This window comes from Rhynchophorus ferrugineus, unplaced genomic scaffold (genome assembly GCF_030347505.1).
Source record: "Rhynchophorus ferrugineus isolate W39M unplaced genomic scaffold, kcgeb_rfMv2 rfM11, whole genome shotgun sequence".
NCBI classification, from domain to species: Eukaryota; Metazoa; Arthropoda; class Insecta; order Coleoptera; family Curculionidae; genus Rhynchophorus; species Rhynchophorus ferrugineus.
This window is the reverse complement of record NW_027472590.1, coordinates 3,292,072-3,309,935: the sequence shown is the minus strand read 5'-3', so window position 1 is coordinate 3,309,935 and position 17,864 is coordinate 3,292,072. Positions and strand designations below refer to the sequence as shown.

At 29.5% G+C, this 17,864-nt stretch overlaps 1 protein-coding gene across 6 annotated transcripts in view; it reads right to left on the bottom strand.

Moving 5' to 3' along the window:
* The window catches only part of LOC143205065 (transient receptor potential cation channel protein painless), a 29,181-nt gene extending 12,323 nt beyond the window's left edge, over positions 1–16,858 (bottom strand). Inside the window, exon 1 of one of the 6 annotated variants that reach the window (XM_076418075.1) lies at positions 16,637–16,858. The gene's annotated coding sequence lies outside the window, so the exon portion shown is untranslated. Of the gene's footprint in view, positions 1–9,273; positions 9,351–9,934; positions 10,054–10,788; positions 10,877–11,139; positions 11,372–11,831; positions 12,035–16,636 lie in introns of those variants that run through there. The other 5 variants (XM_076418074.1, XM_076418073.1, XM_076418077.1 and 2 more) reach the window with 5 other exon arrangements.
* Between the last annotated feature and the right edge of the window lie 1,006 nt (positions 16,859–17,864).

Genomic DNA, 17,864 nt, shown 5'->3' with positions numbered 1-17,864 from the left:
AGTTATTGAAAACATTTCATACCGACTATTACTAAAGCGTTCTATAGGTCATAAAGAAAAAGACGAGTTTGTATTTGTAGCAATATTTCGAACACTAAATTTTACGATTGTTAAATAGGGCGAATAAGATGGATGTTGAAATAATTCGTATTTAATTGGCTAATTCTCCTCACACATATCAGTAATATACAGCTAATTCTTTCATAGGATTCATACATGTAGTCACTTCGAGTGAGGACCATGATGTGACTGTACATAAGCAGCATCTCACCTCACATAAAGGTAGCAAGTTGGATTAGTATATAGTCCTTGGTTGGATAAAGTATACAGTAACAATTAAAAATATTTTGATTGATTTTGAATAAAATGCATATTAAGAGAATTTGATGTTCCCAATATGTTTAAAAATTAATAATATGTTTAAAAAGTGATGAAAAAATTATATTGTCTACATATATTTTATGATAAAAACTCTGTAAACAAAAAACTTTATAATGTAGTTTTGGTGAATACTGACTAAACTTTATAAGATATGATTATTCTCTATTATGAGTTAATTCTTAAAATGTTTAACCATATCCGCAATTATTCACGTTAACCACGAAATATTAATCTTATATATTTAACTGAAAAACCGAAATCCAACGCATATATGAGTAAATGTCTAAAACTAAGCAAGATGTTAACATCAGTTTTATTTTGGAATACAGTCTCGTGAATTACAGCTAGACATGAAAATTCTGGATATAATATATGTTAGACTGCGGAATAAACCCCTCACCATCTCAATCAATAAACCAAATTATAAGTTATTACAACAAAGACTCTATTGGAGGTCTAGCTGTTTGTACTTGTAAAAAAACATATCAAAAGCCACAATATGATTCTAAATTAACAATCATTAAAGGATATTTTATAGCTTAAAGAATATTGACTAGCTAGGAAATTAAATGCGTCACATTTTTCCAAGCATTTTTTTGCTACAGTAATTTAAATATTTATGAAAAACACCTATGCATCATGCATAAGTAAAGCGTATTTTATAGCTTTATTGAATTAGCAATGACAAAACATTATAATAACAGGTAATACATTTACAATAACATGTATTTTAAGGTGGTAATTTTCAAATAAAATATATTGAGTACGAAGCTCTATTAGAGAAAGATTATGTTTTCAATGTTAAAATCCAAACGAAAAGAAAATTTTAATATGTAGGCAGTTTTTAATTAATCAAACATTCAGTATGTTATATTTGCAAATGTGAATATGTTTCAGCAAGGTCTTATAAACGGATCAAAAAAAATTTAACAAAAAAATATTTCAGTTACCCAACGTGGAAATGGAACTGTCACTGGGGATCAAGTCTGGCGAATACAGCGGGTTTAATTAATAATGATTCGAAATTTACTGATTTTGTTCTTTAAATTCTACAGATTTTCACCTGTCCGATATATTCATAGAAAGAACCCCGAGGAAAATATTGTGAGCAATCGGCTTCGTCTGTGCCAAGCTATGCTATAAAAGATATACTAGATAAGATGTCTAGATATTCCATCTGGTAGAATCTATGTATTCTCCCAAAATATATTATCTATACATATACATCTACAATATATTATTTAAATACTCTATTTTTTATTCATATTGATGAACGTTATACTAATAATAACTAATAACTTAATATATATTCATAAACCCAATTCAATTTCGCTATAATATTTCCGTTGAATTAATTTACGACCACATATAACAAATTAATAAGTCAGTAAAGATATAATAATAGATTTAGCAAATAATAAACATAACCAGATGTAGACTGCCGTGATGCTAGATGTAGATGCGAAATGCTGTCGCTTTTCGCTGTAGTTTCTTTGTTAGTATACAGTATACAGTTAGTTAAATAAAGTTAGTTCGTTGGAATTCATTTATAACATATATAACAACAGTAATTATTAATTTATTATGCTACTATGCGAGACAATATTTTCGAGACAATCGTTATTAAACATACGAATGGTATGATAAACGTTCATGTTTTTCCATCGAAAAAATCAATGAAAGTCCTCGAAATCAATCGTATCCCTTCATAACATCATTAATAAGTCATATTTCCTCGATTGGAATAGCTGATGCGGTAATATTCATAAAATATTCAGCACTGTTGCGACAACAAAATTAGTATTTTCTGTCTTAAAATTATACAGTAAGTCTACGTTGTTGTTGAATAGAATAGTTATACCAGACGTTAACATGTTAACGTGAGACTTTTAATGTTTTATTAAGAATATATTAATTTCAAGAAGGATTGTAGGACAAAGCACGGTACTTGGTGTACGGTTAATGCAAATTAATTTTGGTTCCTCTTAAAAGAAGAATTAAAAGTTCAATAATGTTTAATTAACTATACTTATAGTCTATTCAAAGTTTATTTGTATATGCGTCATCGAAATTAGTGACGTCAATGTTGCCGCATCAACTCTTAGAGTTTTAGTTCAGTTTAGCTTTGACATACAACAAAATTCTAATCCAAATAAAATAAGTGAACAAAAATATTATTTTCAAATGTAATTTATTTTAATATTATAATGCATCTAAAAACTACAGTTAATTCTACAGCCACAACAGTTTATGGGTTAGAGTTATAACCTCTTATCATTATTGCCTTCAATAATTTTACATACTTCTGACAACCGGCCGACTTTGACAGGCTCATTCGTTTACGTGTTCGAACTAATCGGACAGCACTGTATCTTTTTTTAAGTAAAATAAAATGAGAAGGAAAATATTGTCTGATTCTAAAACGAATGTACAAATTGCGGCAGGAAGGCAAAGACAACTTCATGGCGCATACAAATAAACTTTGTATAGACTAAATTAATAATTTTATAAAAAATCTTCGAAATACGCATTTCACGAGACATGTCGATAAAGCAGCAACCTATAATTAGGTTTGATGCCGACAGTTCTCCTTCATAAAAATACTAATATAAGTATAAGTAATTACGTGGATATAATGACGTCTGTTTTTGTTGTGCGTTCATTTTCCACTAGTGAACATTTAAAAATAAACGATGACATAAAGAAGTAAACACATAATCTTCCGTTTTTGTTAAAAAAAGGTCTCCACGCGTAGAGCACGTAACGTAGATAAATACCGAAAATTGATGAAAGTGCTTTGAGGTTAGGACAATTTAACGCCAGCGACATTTAACTGACAGACCAACAAATGGTAAAATAATTGAATATTGCGGAATCAAAGATATACCGGACGTAGAAGGATGCTCAAACTTTAATAACATGAAAGATGTACCGTAAAAAGAAATTAGATATTAACAAACAATTTATGTTAACTTTTCTCCACCTACTGACATGACATGGCTCCGTGTTATTTATTGACGATTATTAAGTACATATTTCATTTTACGTGTTTTTTTTTGTTAAAAGTCTAAGTATCATTAGTTTTTACATATTAGTGAGTTGCTTTATTTATTTTCTGAAGTCGGTCCAATTTTTTTTGTAAAATAATTTATTTCTCTCTTTTTAGTGTTAGATATTTACTCAGTAAATTACGCAGTTATTCTATGAAGTTTTCCAATGGACAGAGCAAGTAAAAATACAGCCCGATGATCAAAAATAGAAATAAAGAACCAAATATTTAAGACAGATAATATTTCTGACACTGGGGCCCGCTAACTAGTCTAGGTGATTTGGCAAATGTTCCAACCAAACTAGAAAAAAGATAGTTGATGCTCTGTTGGGAATCGAGCCCGGGACCTCCGCGTGTGAGCTTAATGTTCAAACTATTACATCATAGAAACAGTTGCCTACCATGTCTCTCCGACTTCTCATACGATATGATAATATCTACCTATCTACTTAAATCTAAATGATATAAAATGCTTGAAGATATTTCATTCTGTTGATACTGTATTGTCTAAAATAGCTGAACAGCTATCTAACATGATGCAAAGGAAGTCATGCATTTTTCAACAATTTCACTAGCTCATTCCTGTTTTTGATGTAGGCTTTTAATTTGCGTAAAATCACCTATTGTTATCCACTTGCACGACCAATCGATTTCAGTACCTCTATTGTTACTATTATAGATTAAAACGCTGCTGATTTCAACATATAAATACACATTTATTTTTAGCTATTCTAAAACAGTGCCTTTATATAATACCCTTACTTTCCGGAATTACTTCCTTCTGGTTTCTGGTTGTTTTTGGTTCTCGAAGAACAGACATGTGATATGATAGTGCAAAAAGATCAGTTCGTAACAAGAAAATTATTTCTAAAATCTTTTTAAAATTCCTAAAATTAGTGCTCATTCCAAAAACAATTACTATAATATTTTATTACAAAACTGTTTAATGTGACTGTTTAATATAGAAGATGAGAAATACAGAAAACCATAAATGGTAGTTTAATATTAGCTTAACTAACAAAACACTGTAAAATGATATATTAGTGATCATGTTATTTCGCAACATTTACAAATATGTGACTGACTCAAAATCTATTTTTTTCTCACAATTATTTACAAAAGGGAAAATACCTGTAGATGTTTAGTCAACAGTTATTTGGTTTGGATTTTGATAAGGTCTTGAATAAATATTATTGCTTAATCAAAAATTAATCATCCATCATTGTTGTTGTGTGAGAATTAGTTCACACTTTAATTAAAAGTATCTTTCACATATTCTTTAATAGCCATTGTTTCAAAACTCACATGATATCAGTTTAAATACCTTCTATTGTTTTATTGACAAAATTCACAGTATTAGCATAAATCTTCATTTCACTTCTTCATTTACTAAAAATTCTACTAATTATCAGAAATAAAACAATTGTTGTATTTCTAAAACCCAGAGCATGTTTTTGTAAGACGATTAAAATGTCTCATTTATTAAATCATTATAAATCTACTTCATTTTTTTATTAAATATGGTGAGTTATTAGTCTTGGCAACTATTTAGTGTCAGTAGATACTTGAAAAATATTACTGTATATTTAATAAATCAAAAACAAAGCAAAACTTCAGCAGTGAGCATCGTTCCACGTTCATAGAGCGCAGTTTTCTCGGTAGAGGGAGACTAGATCAAAAATATTGCTATCGTAAAAGATGGAGGTTGATCCCTCTTGCAGCATAGAAAAGGAATAGTACCTGTAAAAGAAGCTGTGAAAATCCAGGGAGTAAATAAAGAAGACAAATATAATGGAGGAAGACCATTATTGTTATAGAAATTTTATATTATTATTTAATTAATTATAAAAATGAATGTAAACTCTCATCTATTTAAAATCATATATCACATCGGGTAGTGTCATTTTATGGGCTTGCCAAAAATCCAATGTGTTTTCTAAGCGCCCAATAAATGGCATTTCCAAATACTGCTTAATCTGTAAAGTTGCTGCAGTACTTGGAGTAATTACTTCTTTCATTCTAGTCATTTTTCCAAAAAGCCAAATCTATATAAGTATAAATTCAGCGCATTACCTTGAAGGTCGCGCCTATGACAACACAACCACATTGCTAAAAATGAGTGATGAAAAAGTCGAATGAACTAGTAGAACCAAAAATAGTAACTAAAAGTAAACGACTGAAATAGTCGATAGTAAATAGTAATAAAATAAGTCGGACCGAAAATAGCGACTGAAACAGTCGATAGTAAAAAGTAGTCAATTACTAAACAGTCGATAGTCGATTTCAGTCAATTGTTCCCCATACTAATTTCAATGATTTAAAAGTGGTAACTTGACGCCAATGACAAGGAACGGCCTGGGGAACCAATGAACTTCGACAATATTAAATAATAAAAATTCTGATCAGAACCTGTTCAGATGGATGTAGTATATCTTGGACACGGTTATGAAAGAGTGAAAAAGAACATCGTTCTTTGGAGGGTACCGCCATGTTGTTGAAAGAAAGTGTATAGGAGAAAATGATCAGAATACATGCAAGCACCTAATGTAATGATCCCGCTAATAAACACTAATAAATTGTGACAAATTGCAATTAGACAGTTTAATGGACGTAACATTATCAATTTATCAATAATTAGAAGCGAATTTACGGGCAGCTTAAATACATAAAAAGCATGTACACTATTTATTTACAACCGTATCTATAACCATGCGTAAATAAATTAGCACTATTTTAGCGTCCTTTGTTATTCAAATCGGTTTCATGCTGTTTAAAGCCAACGTTATTTGTTATATTGTTATATTGAAGTCACGGTCAAAAGGAGGCACTTATTAGAATGGAAATGTCGGTCCTATATTAACAACAGGACAACAATTTGCTTTACAATACTACAGATGGTGTTAGGTGTACAAGAATACCTAAAAAAACGACGCCACTATAGGGTGGCGCAAAAGTCCCACTACCATTAGCTCAGTTTCGCTTTAACCACTGTGTTGTATAGACGCCCAAATTTTATAGTAATGCAACCCTAAGACTGTCTGGTGAAATTGAAGATTTTTCTTCTAAATTGATAATGAGCGATGAGTCCATTTTCTTCTCAGTGGCCACGTCAATAAACATAACAATCGGTTTTGGTACAGTAACCTCAATTAATTCATGGGACATCATTACATCCACTAACAACAACTGTATGGTATTCATGCTGGAAACATCATTGGTGCCTATTTTTTTGAAAATGTCCAAGGTGTTACTGTTACTATTGCTGTTGAACGATACCAAGACATGATTCGAAATTTTCTTGTGCCTGAAATGGAAGAGCAAGGACTAGGACATGTGGTTTCAGAAATATGGGGCAACAGCACACACAGCTCGTTCAACAATACAATTATTGAATTAGGTTTTTCCATGAAAACTAATTTAGTGGCCAATTAATATGGCCAGCCAGATCTCCGTTAATTATCGTTCCTTTGAGCAAAATTATAGGTAATCAAAATGATAGCGGGACTTTTTCCCCACCTCTTACTTAAGTAATACAAAATTATCTGATATAAATCTGTGTATAATAAAAATAGGTGTTATTATTAACAATTTTGTAGCACGTAATATATTTTTTCCATCTCGGCCGTTCGAGATTTAAGCCAAATAAGGGTTTCAAGAATATCACAACACAATAAAAATCTTTAAAAATATTCCATATGCTTTAATATTATTATATATTATTAATTTTGTATGTTTGATAACAGGTTACATATATTGGGAAATTGAATAGAAAACAAATATAATGGAGAGAATGGTAAGTATCAATGTAAATAACTGTTAAACTCCGTGGTTTATATATAACATATATATCTATATAAAATATATAGAGTTATATACATACTAATTATCTAATTAAGCGAATGCTCAAAATTGCATTTCCGATATTAATTAATTTTGTTGTTGAAACGGGGAAGATAAAAAGACAAATCAATGTTTGGAGGTTACCGCCATGTTGAAAGAAATATTATAGTGAAAATATTATCAGAATACATGTACATGCAAGCACATAATATAATGGCCTCGCTAATAAATCTTAATAGACGATGATAAATTGCATTTAGACAGTTTAATAGACGTGATATTATCAATTTGTCAATAATCAAAAACTTAAATAAATAAAAAAATTAAGGATTAGATAACACTCCCGTCATATCCATCCAAACATTGCGCCAACCAGGTCCCGGTTAATCCCGGCCGATAAGTCTGATTGAGCAACAATCTACTTTTTGGGGAATTTTGAACCTGAAGGGCAGGGAGGCGTCGTTACGTCGTAACTTAGTACATGGGGATAAGATCAAGCGACATTAGCCTTAAAACTGTTAATTGATTTTGAATGATTTGATGATGAATGATTCTGCCAATATAACATCTCATAATTAATGATGACTAGTACTTTCAAGTAAATCACACAATATATTCTATAAGATAAACCCATAGTTGGTAAAAGAATACTTTTAAAAAATACTTAAAACATATATATAAAAAATTATTTCTCTATAAAAATAATACATTTCCATTCAAAATTATTAAGTTATTCCATAAATATATATATATATATATATATATATATATATATATATATATATATATATATATATATATATATATATCACTAATCAAGAAAATACTTAAAATTGTATTTCCGACATTGATTACTTTTGTTACTTGTTTTGAAAATGTCTGCCCAACTTCTAAAAGCAGTTTTTTGAAGTTTATGATGATGTTCCTCCACCATATCCCAGAAAGATATAATATTAATTGAATCGCAGTAAAGATTGTTATTTGACGATTTCTGTCAATACTATGATATCTCGATTTTATAGCCAAATGTCGACCTAGTACGTGATAGAGTGGGTTCTATTATAACATATAGCAAGTAAAATATAATTAGCCAAACAATCATGGATTTATTTGCACATCAAGATTTTATTATTATTAGAAATGCTATATCAAATATTGTAAAATAAATATGGTATTATAATATATTTTAATTTATTTTAACTTGTATTTAAAATTGTGATAATAATGTATATATTCTAATTTCCTATCGATGCATATATTCATAAAATGTCACATGTCATTATTTTAAGGTTTTTTTTTTACTAATTTTTACAATTTGAAAGAACGTGTCCAGCCGTCTTGCTATTTAAACGTTTATGAATTAATATCTTTCCCTTTTTTATGGCACCTATTTTCTGACTTCAAATCACACTCGAAAGTCCAACTGTCATAACAGAAATAATATTAACACTTTTAATTGACACATTCTCTCAACGCATATCTCATTATAGAATCCTATTTTATCGATATCATGATGATTTCATTAAAATATATTTTTTTGAATTCTAGAATCAATCCAGAATAAGATGGGAATGGAATCTTAACGAAAGGGAATAAAATACATCAAATTCTATTTAAAATCGTTGCCAGAGACACGAAAACGTCAAATAAAAACTAAATAACGAGCCACATTAGTATTCAAACCTGCGATATTGTTCCGTTCCGGATATCGAAAACTTCCTGCTTTTATTAACAGACCACCTGATAATTTTTAATTAACAATTCGGGTTTAAATTGTGCAGGACAAATTTTAGTTTTGGTTTTAGCGAAAAGCTACCCACGTTTTTTGAACAGCATTTTTTAAATAAATCTTATTATATAGTCCGGCTTTTTCGTCACATTTTTTTTAATATCTTTTTAGATTTTAAAAAGTACTTCAGTTTGATAACATATTTTAACACGAAAAACGTGAATTACCTTATTAATGTCTAGAATAATAACTTAATTTTATTACACTGACTTACTAGGAATAAAAATTACTTTCACATGTTGCGTTCTGCCTAAACTGTAAAACATATGCTACCAACTGTAGGATTCTTTATTTACAAACACAAAGTGGAGTCTGGAGAGGAATTGGACGATGGCTGTAAATTGACCTTAATAAGAACGTTATTTGTGGCCATGACTCATAAATGTAATTGTCGGTTTAAACTTTTAATATGTAATACTAAACAGAAGAAGTTACATTATTTTTGCAGTTTAGGTCTGTTGGTAAATTTGGTCGAATATTAATTGTTATTTCAATAATATTTCAGCTGTTTTCTATAATTTTTTGAGCCATGAATATGTTTGAGAGTAAGAGGAGGAAGCGTTTCCATTTCCAAATGAGTCGATTCTTGGATATCCCTAAAGATACTAAAGATTCTTTCGAGAGGAATCCGTAATTTGCCTGACAGAATGGAAAATGTAGAGGTCATCGATGGACAATGGATGTTTTGCAATAAAGCTTCAAATTTAAAAAGAAATCCTTTAAAACCTAACGTGTATTAAGATCTACCCTATTCTTTCATTTTGACAAGACTGTAAGAACGTTAAGATAAAGCCACTAACACCAAGGAAATTGTTGACGAGATTTAGAAAATTGTCATTCTCAAAAAAGTATTCTAGGACTAATGTTGTACTTACTTTATACCAGTGATATGTGACCCAAAATGTGAGGAACACTCTAAAGTACAGAATAGAGAAGATAGAAGCATCAGTTAATGACTGCTCAAGCGAAAACGAAATAATAAAAAAAAACGTACCGTATAGAAGATTAATATGCAATCTTACGCACTTTTTATTAGTTATGAGGACAAATATTGCTTGTAGTACTTCATATTTAAACAGATTTTTGAATAAGCCAATGGAAATTTCGATAACTAAAATTTAGCAAGGATCATGGACTCAAAGGACTTAATTCATTAGAAAGTATATATCCATAGGTTGGGCAGCCCAGGGACTGGCCAAACTAGTGGCAGCAAAAGTGAAAAATTTAAAAGCTATTTCTGTAATCAAAATTTTGAATACAAAGGGAAAGTATTTCTTTACAAAGAAACTATGTCTAAAGAAAGAGTTAATTGTTCAATATGTTTGTTCATTAGAGGATTGTGCAAAATTGTTCATGAAATCATGAAAATAGGTTAGAATAATTCTATATGTAAAATATAATAGTTTTGTTAATTAAAATGCAATTTAAACTTAAAAGGGGTACACTTTTACACTGGTATTAATTAAATTGGTATGAGGTATCAAATACCTATTTTATATCGATAAGAGCTCATCCCAATATGTCTCTCGAAAGGGCAGCAATATAAATAAAGTTTGTGTTATTAATTATTAACAAAACAAAATAATTAGTATAAATATGGTTTTAAAATACTGTAAATCTAAGTTAAATATAGACATTGGTCATTTCAGTTCTGATTCTGAAGGTTTTTTAATTAAGATAAGGTTTTTTTTGTTACTACGATTTTTTATTAACAAATTCATAAACTTACTGACTGCACAATAACTATGGCGCCTCGTATTATGCATGGCTACGCTAAATCCAGAATAAAGCAAGTTAAGTTGACGTATACCCAGTAGCATATTAAGTATAACAATACGTATATCCGGTCTAAGGCAAATTTAAGCTTATTGCGGTTTTAAATATGTGACAATGGCACCACAGAACTGATACAACTGGCCTGTTGTTTCTGATAATTTCGTAAAGTCGTAATAATTTGTAAAGAAAATGACAGTAATGGTTAGGCAAAGTCTGTCGTCCGGTCAAGATATAAGTTAAATGAACTCAGAGAAAGATATTTATCAACTAAAAAATCTAACAATCACTGTTTGTATGCTTTTACCAGTGTTAATTTGGAATTCCTGTATCCATTAAAGGTTTATACGACCATGCCATATGAAGTGTCACAACCAAAATGTATGCTTCACGTTTGAAAATTGAAATTTGTTTTTTTTTTTCACTTTTAACACTGTTTAATTACGAGAATCCAGTCAAATGTCGAGTAGTAGCTTGTTGAAAAATATGCTACCGCTGCAGAAATATGACACCCGCGCGCACTGACGGTCCTCCAACAACTAACCAACCAAGAAACGCGTAGTTTTCCTTTTTTAAATATATGTCACTTAATTTTATTAGTCTTTTTTACTAATTTTTTCATTGCATTATTACATCTAGTTATTGTATTTTTATTGTAAAATTTTAACTAAATATTTAGAAGAAATTTATATATCAACATGCTGATGATGTTGTCTTTATATTTATAAAGAGAAATCCTTTTTTAACTACATTACATTTAGTATTTTCAAAAATTACCACGAGATATGTAAAAAATACCAATTAATTTTTGTGATTCCAAATACGTTGCAATGACACTACAGAAATGATATTATTGGCAGGTTTCTCGTAATGTCGAATAAAAATTTGTAAAAAAAATTTCTGCCAGAAAGTCATTGTTTAAGTTAAGAGTGATATTTATCAACAAAAAAAACAAAATCAAAATATCCATGAACCACTATAATATTTTTGTGATTTTACCAATATTAAGTTTGAAGTCCTTTCTCCATTAAGGATTTATAAAACTAAACCATCTGAAATCTCACAACCAATATATGTGTACCACGTTTTAAAACTGTTTTACTTCACTTTTAACACTGTTTTATTACGAGAATACGTTACTACGGCCGTAGTAACGTGACAGCCGCGCGCACTGACGGTCCTGCAGCAACTAAACAACCAAGAAACGTGTGGTTTTCCTTTTTTAATTATATGCCACTTAATTTTATTGGTCTTGATTGCTAATTTATTCATTAGGTTATTACCTTTGGTTATTATGTATTTATTGTAAAATTTTAACTACATATTTATAAAGATAAATATCTTTTTAACTACGATACATTTACTATTTTAAAAAATCACAAGATATGTAAAAAATACTAATTAGTTTTTGAGATTCTAAATATTGTGCAAAAACACTACAGAAATGATATTACTGCCATGTTATTTATCATAATGTATAATAATTTGTAAATAAAAAGATAACAATTGTTGGGCATATTCTGCCAGCAAGTCATTATATAAGTTAAATTAACTCAGAGCATTATATTTATCAAAAAAACAAAATATCCAACAACCACTATAACGTTTATGTGCTTTTACCAATGTTAAATTTGAATTCCTGTATCCATTAAGGGTTTATACAACTACGCCATTTGAACTGTCACAACCAAAAAATATATATCACGTGTGATATCTCTTTTATTTCACATTTATCACTGTTTAATTACAAGAAACCAATCAAATATTGAATAGTGATTGACTAAAGAATAAGTTACAGCCATAGAAATGTGACACCCGTACGAATTAACGATCTCACAGCAACTAAACAACCAAGAAACACGTAGTTTTACTTTCTTAAGTATATATCACCTAATGTTATTGCTCTCGATTATTAATTTATTCATTATGTTAACTCTAAAATATTGGAAAACAAGTTATCAAATCATCAAACAACAAATCACCTGAAGATAATAAAAGAAAGTGTAAAAAGATATCAATTAATTTTTGTGATTTTAGCACGTGACAGTAACATCCCAGAACTGATATTATTTTCCTGTTATTTCTGATCATAATGCCCTAAAATAGAATAAGTAAAAGACAACAACTAAACATTCGAAATGGACTTATAAACCGATATATTGATGATGTTTGATATCACCATCCCCATAGATCCTTTAACGACTGTGATTCGGAGTGTTAGTGTGTAGTACTCTGAAAGACTGTTAGTGCATCCCGATGCACTCGCCAAACAGTTAAATGTGCGCGATGACAGTGACGCGTAGGCTCAAACGCAAACCACCGTATGAACTGATTAATAGACACATAGGGTGAGATTTAATAACCTCCCGAATAAACTAGAATAGTTTTTAGAGTAAGTTAGGATGGTTTTATTATATATATATATATATATATATATATATATATATATATATATATATATATATATATATATATACTATGAATCCAACAGGCCTTAGTGTGCTCGAACGTTGCGACAAATAAACAAATACTATAATTTGTTATTCTCTATTCTTTTAATCGAAAAATATGTTTCAATGGCAACAAAAGATAAAAAGAATCCTGAAATCATATGGCAGCACTGTCTACCGCGTCCAGTTGTGAATTTAAAATAAATCTAATATTCTCGTAATCTATTCATTACAAACAGATACGCACAGAAATTTGTTATCAGTATCGGTCCAACCGGTTAAGAGTTCAGTGACATACACACGGACAGAAGGATTATATATGTATATTAAGATATCTGTAGAAAGTATAACAAACTGAGTGTATATTGTCGTAAAAAAACCATTTAAACAATTTCACAAAGATTCTTTTAATTAGTACATTATTACTAGTTCTTGCAAACCAATAATTTATTTTCTTGTCTCATTTCTTAATCTCTATACTTATCTGTTAACTACACTTTACAATAATCACTACACAATCTGTTTCCTGTTCGGATGTCATTCAAAAGTTGCAATACTTGCAGGAAGGTGTCTCTCCTTTGCCATTCTTTTGTCTGAAGTTGCTCTGAACTAAAATATTCTAGAGAAATTTAGACAAATACATGAAGTAAAAAGTGTACAGTCACCAAAGATAGACGAAGTTTCTCAGACAAAGACTATTGGAACCCGGATCCGCCAAAATATATCATGGAAATTTGGATGAAAACTGTGTTATTTCGAAGATCATTAAGGACAAACAGGCGATGGTACAAATAATGTTACTATTTACTTTACTATCATATTAAATTATTACGAGTATTCCTATAAACAGTTTTGAAAAATTACAGTACGAAAATTAAGTTTTTTCATTGTTGTATAATTATATCAAATTTTTGTGAGTATACCGAGTGTTATTATCACAAGAAAACTTTGAATGTTTCTTTATATATATATATATATATATATATATATATATATATATATATATATATATATATATATATATATAACATAATTTATCAAATAATAATTGATGAAATCATCAAGACTATCAAAATGTTTATTAGAAAATAAACGGATTTATCGGAAATTTTCGTAAACTATATGCATAATTTGATAAAACAATATTGAACGTAAATATTGTAGATGAACCTTCAAAGCTCCATATTAATATCCTAAAACTTTTAACGGATTTCTTCCTTGTTAGTGACTTTGTTAATGTAGTTAAAAACAGTTTTAATAGATATTGAGGGTACGACAAGTGATATACGTGATACACGCTTCCTGTAGATGGCGTGTGATGTAACCAAAATGACCCAATCCGTAGATTTAACCTCTCAGTATAGTATCGATTATAGAACAAGTACGTAAATGATTATTAGTAAGTATTTTTTATATTAATATAAAGTAATTAAACCAAATGGGGGCTGTTCGTGATAGAGAATTGTTCTCTGTTTCATAAATGATATTTAATAGTACGGGGATAAGATTATGTTACGATTTATCACGTTATATCATTTTACGTTCAATAAGCTATAGTATTTCCAACAAAAAAATCACGTTTCAACTCTGGTGTTAGATTTGCGTAAACTAAAACTACTGCGCTTTTTTTCTCTGCAAACAATACTTTTATCATCTGCAATAATTCTTGCAGTTAATTAAGGAAAAACAACCAACACAGATACATAATTAATATAAATTGTTAAAGTTGACGCATGTAACTAAATACGTTAAGTTGATATACATAATATGTTAATATAAATGTTACATAATATGATTTTATTAAACTTAATTAATATTCTAAAAAAATGTATTCTGGTCTAGTTTACTGCTACTATCGCTTTTATATACATTAACAACGTTTCTATGAAGTATTTGAAGCATGAACACGTGTTATATATAGTGAAACTTCAGTGGCCGTTAATTAAAAATCGAAATTACTGAAAAACGTATGTGATAGAAGCCTCCTGCAGAGGGCGTTGAAATAACAAAAATCAGAGTTTGTTTTTAACCTCTTAAAAGTAGTCTTAAACCGTTTGGATTATAGAATATTAGTAACTTAAGAATTACGTGAGCATTGGTAAGTAGTTCTTATATTAATATGAAGTAATTTATACAAAATAACGACTGCTTTTTAGAAAGTATTGTTCTTCGTTTCCCCAAGCAAAGTTATGTTACAATTTATCGTATTTTATAATATTCTACGTTTAAATCGTTCTAATATTTACAACAAAAAGCCACGTTATATCTTTGCCAACAGATTTACGTAAACTAGAACTGATGTGATTGCAATATATGTTATAAAGATATATTTTTTTAAGTAAATTGTGTATATTTTTTAATAATACAAGTAGGCATACACTGTTCCAAGCTTTCTTGCGCCAATATCACGTAAATATTTATTGGCATGAGCTCATACACTCACACGGACCCCCTTAAATGGAAAACAAATCGTGGGATTCAAAACACGCGTGTGCGTCCATATTTGATCACAATCGCAGACCAAACTACCAACAAACTTGTTGATTCACTAATTATAACTAAAATAACCTCTTAAGAATAATAAGTTTATGATATAAAACTATTTATATAAAAACATTACTACTAATCAATTTTAGGTAATAAATGGGTACCAATAAAGAACAGGAAAACAGAACAATATTATAGAAATTTAAAGGACTAGGAAATTATTGGTACCAACTCTAAGTTAAGAGGAAAAGAGATTCTTGTTTTTTTTAAATTTGGAGGGTAAATTATTTTGAAAATGCTCAATTATTGTAAATAAATATGCAATATTTGCAATTCTATGAAGGGTTTTGTCGATTTAAACTGCATAATTTGAACTTCTAAGATATTTTACAGAAAAAAAACTCGAACTACACCGATCAGAACAACCATACTTCATACAATCATACTTGATCAACCAACGAACGTTATTCACCTTAGATGATTACAAATACAAAATCGTCCGGCACCAGAGGCTCTTCAAATAATCAAGCCTTAAAAAATATCTGCTCAATTTGCTGCTTTCTTGTTATATGAGGACCAAAACCGTTACAGGAACGCATGTATTGGACGTATTACTGCGAACCAATATGGTAGATGATGACGTTTTTGACAGAGGTCATACGGATTGTATGTTATCTCGAAAATGTAATTTTTGGACAAGGGGACACATATAGTAAAAAGCTAAGGTTTGAGGAATTTGAGGATGATGTAATGATCTCAATAATTTGAGATGTCCACATCGTGTTATAGACAAGATATGATAACAATGACATAAGAAAAACCTTGACATCACGTCTGAAGACCCTCAGGCAAAATTTCACAACTTACCAGAATGTTAAGTCCTTCGCACTAAAATAGAAGCATAAGGCAACTACACTGCGGTAAATCGAGAGTACAAACAACACTGGTTACCACAAATCACTACAAAGACACTTGATAAAGATTGACATATACCTTGAAATTGTGTAAAAATCACGACGTAAGAAGCTGGTCAGCAAAACGGTGTAGATAAAGATTTGAAGTAGAGTGGCAGCACTGAGGCTGTGAGTACCCTCTCCTTGGTCTTTGCTACTGCTATAACTATATGATATATGGATTATCACGTTCGTCTATACAAAAGTAGTAATACTTACTAAATATTACTTAATAATATATACATATAACTACATAATAATATATAATATATAGATATATATTTATTATTATATTAATTATAATACGCTAAATTATATTCAATATAACACTGAATATACCTTATACGATATATAAATAATAATAAAATCAACAAACTATACATGAATATAAGATGGGTATTTATATATAAGGTAAATAATCAGAGTAGAATTAAATACAAAATATATATAAAATATATACTGAAAATCAGATTCAAATTAAAGCAGTAAACTGATTCGGGCGACCTCTTACGGCGAGACTCGAAATTACGGGGCGGTCAGTGTCCCTATATTTACAGTATTCTATTTTACATATACGCAACTATATAAATAAGTGGATTTCTGTTATATTATGGTGCAGGCGCGGCGAACGTTATTTTAATCAATAATTATTACATTTAAAGCTTGTGAGTAAAGCATGTTCCGGGAAAATATTTTATATATTATATTCTTGATATACCGATGATACATACACATATAATAATCGGCAATACGCCAAAATCAAAATTTAATGTTCATATCAGGTGTCATTATGATTAAACTCTTGTATATATTTATCCAGCGCTCATCTTGCCTGTAAACCGATCAATACGGATGAAAATTTATTTATAATTAAAATTTTGTGAATTTAAAATAATATTATATTCTTCAAATATGCGTAAAATTTACAATAGTTGACAACGTAGCAACTTCAAATTCTTACGCTCATGCCGGGCATTCCTCTGCGTAGCCTTTTACCGCCTAAGGGTTTGCCAAATGCCTTTGTTCTTGATAATAGATTAAATTCAATTTAAACGTATATTTTGGGTTGTTTTTTGAAACCGAGAAAATATTCTGTATATGTTATATTCTTGAAATATACAGTGATTTTCAAGAATAGGCAA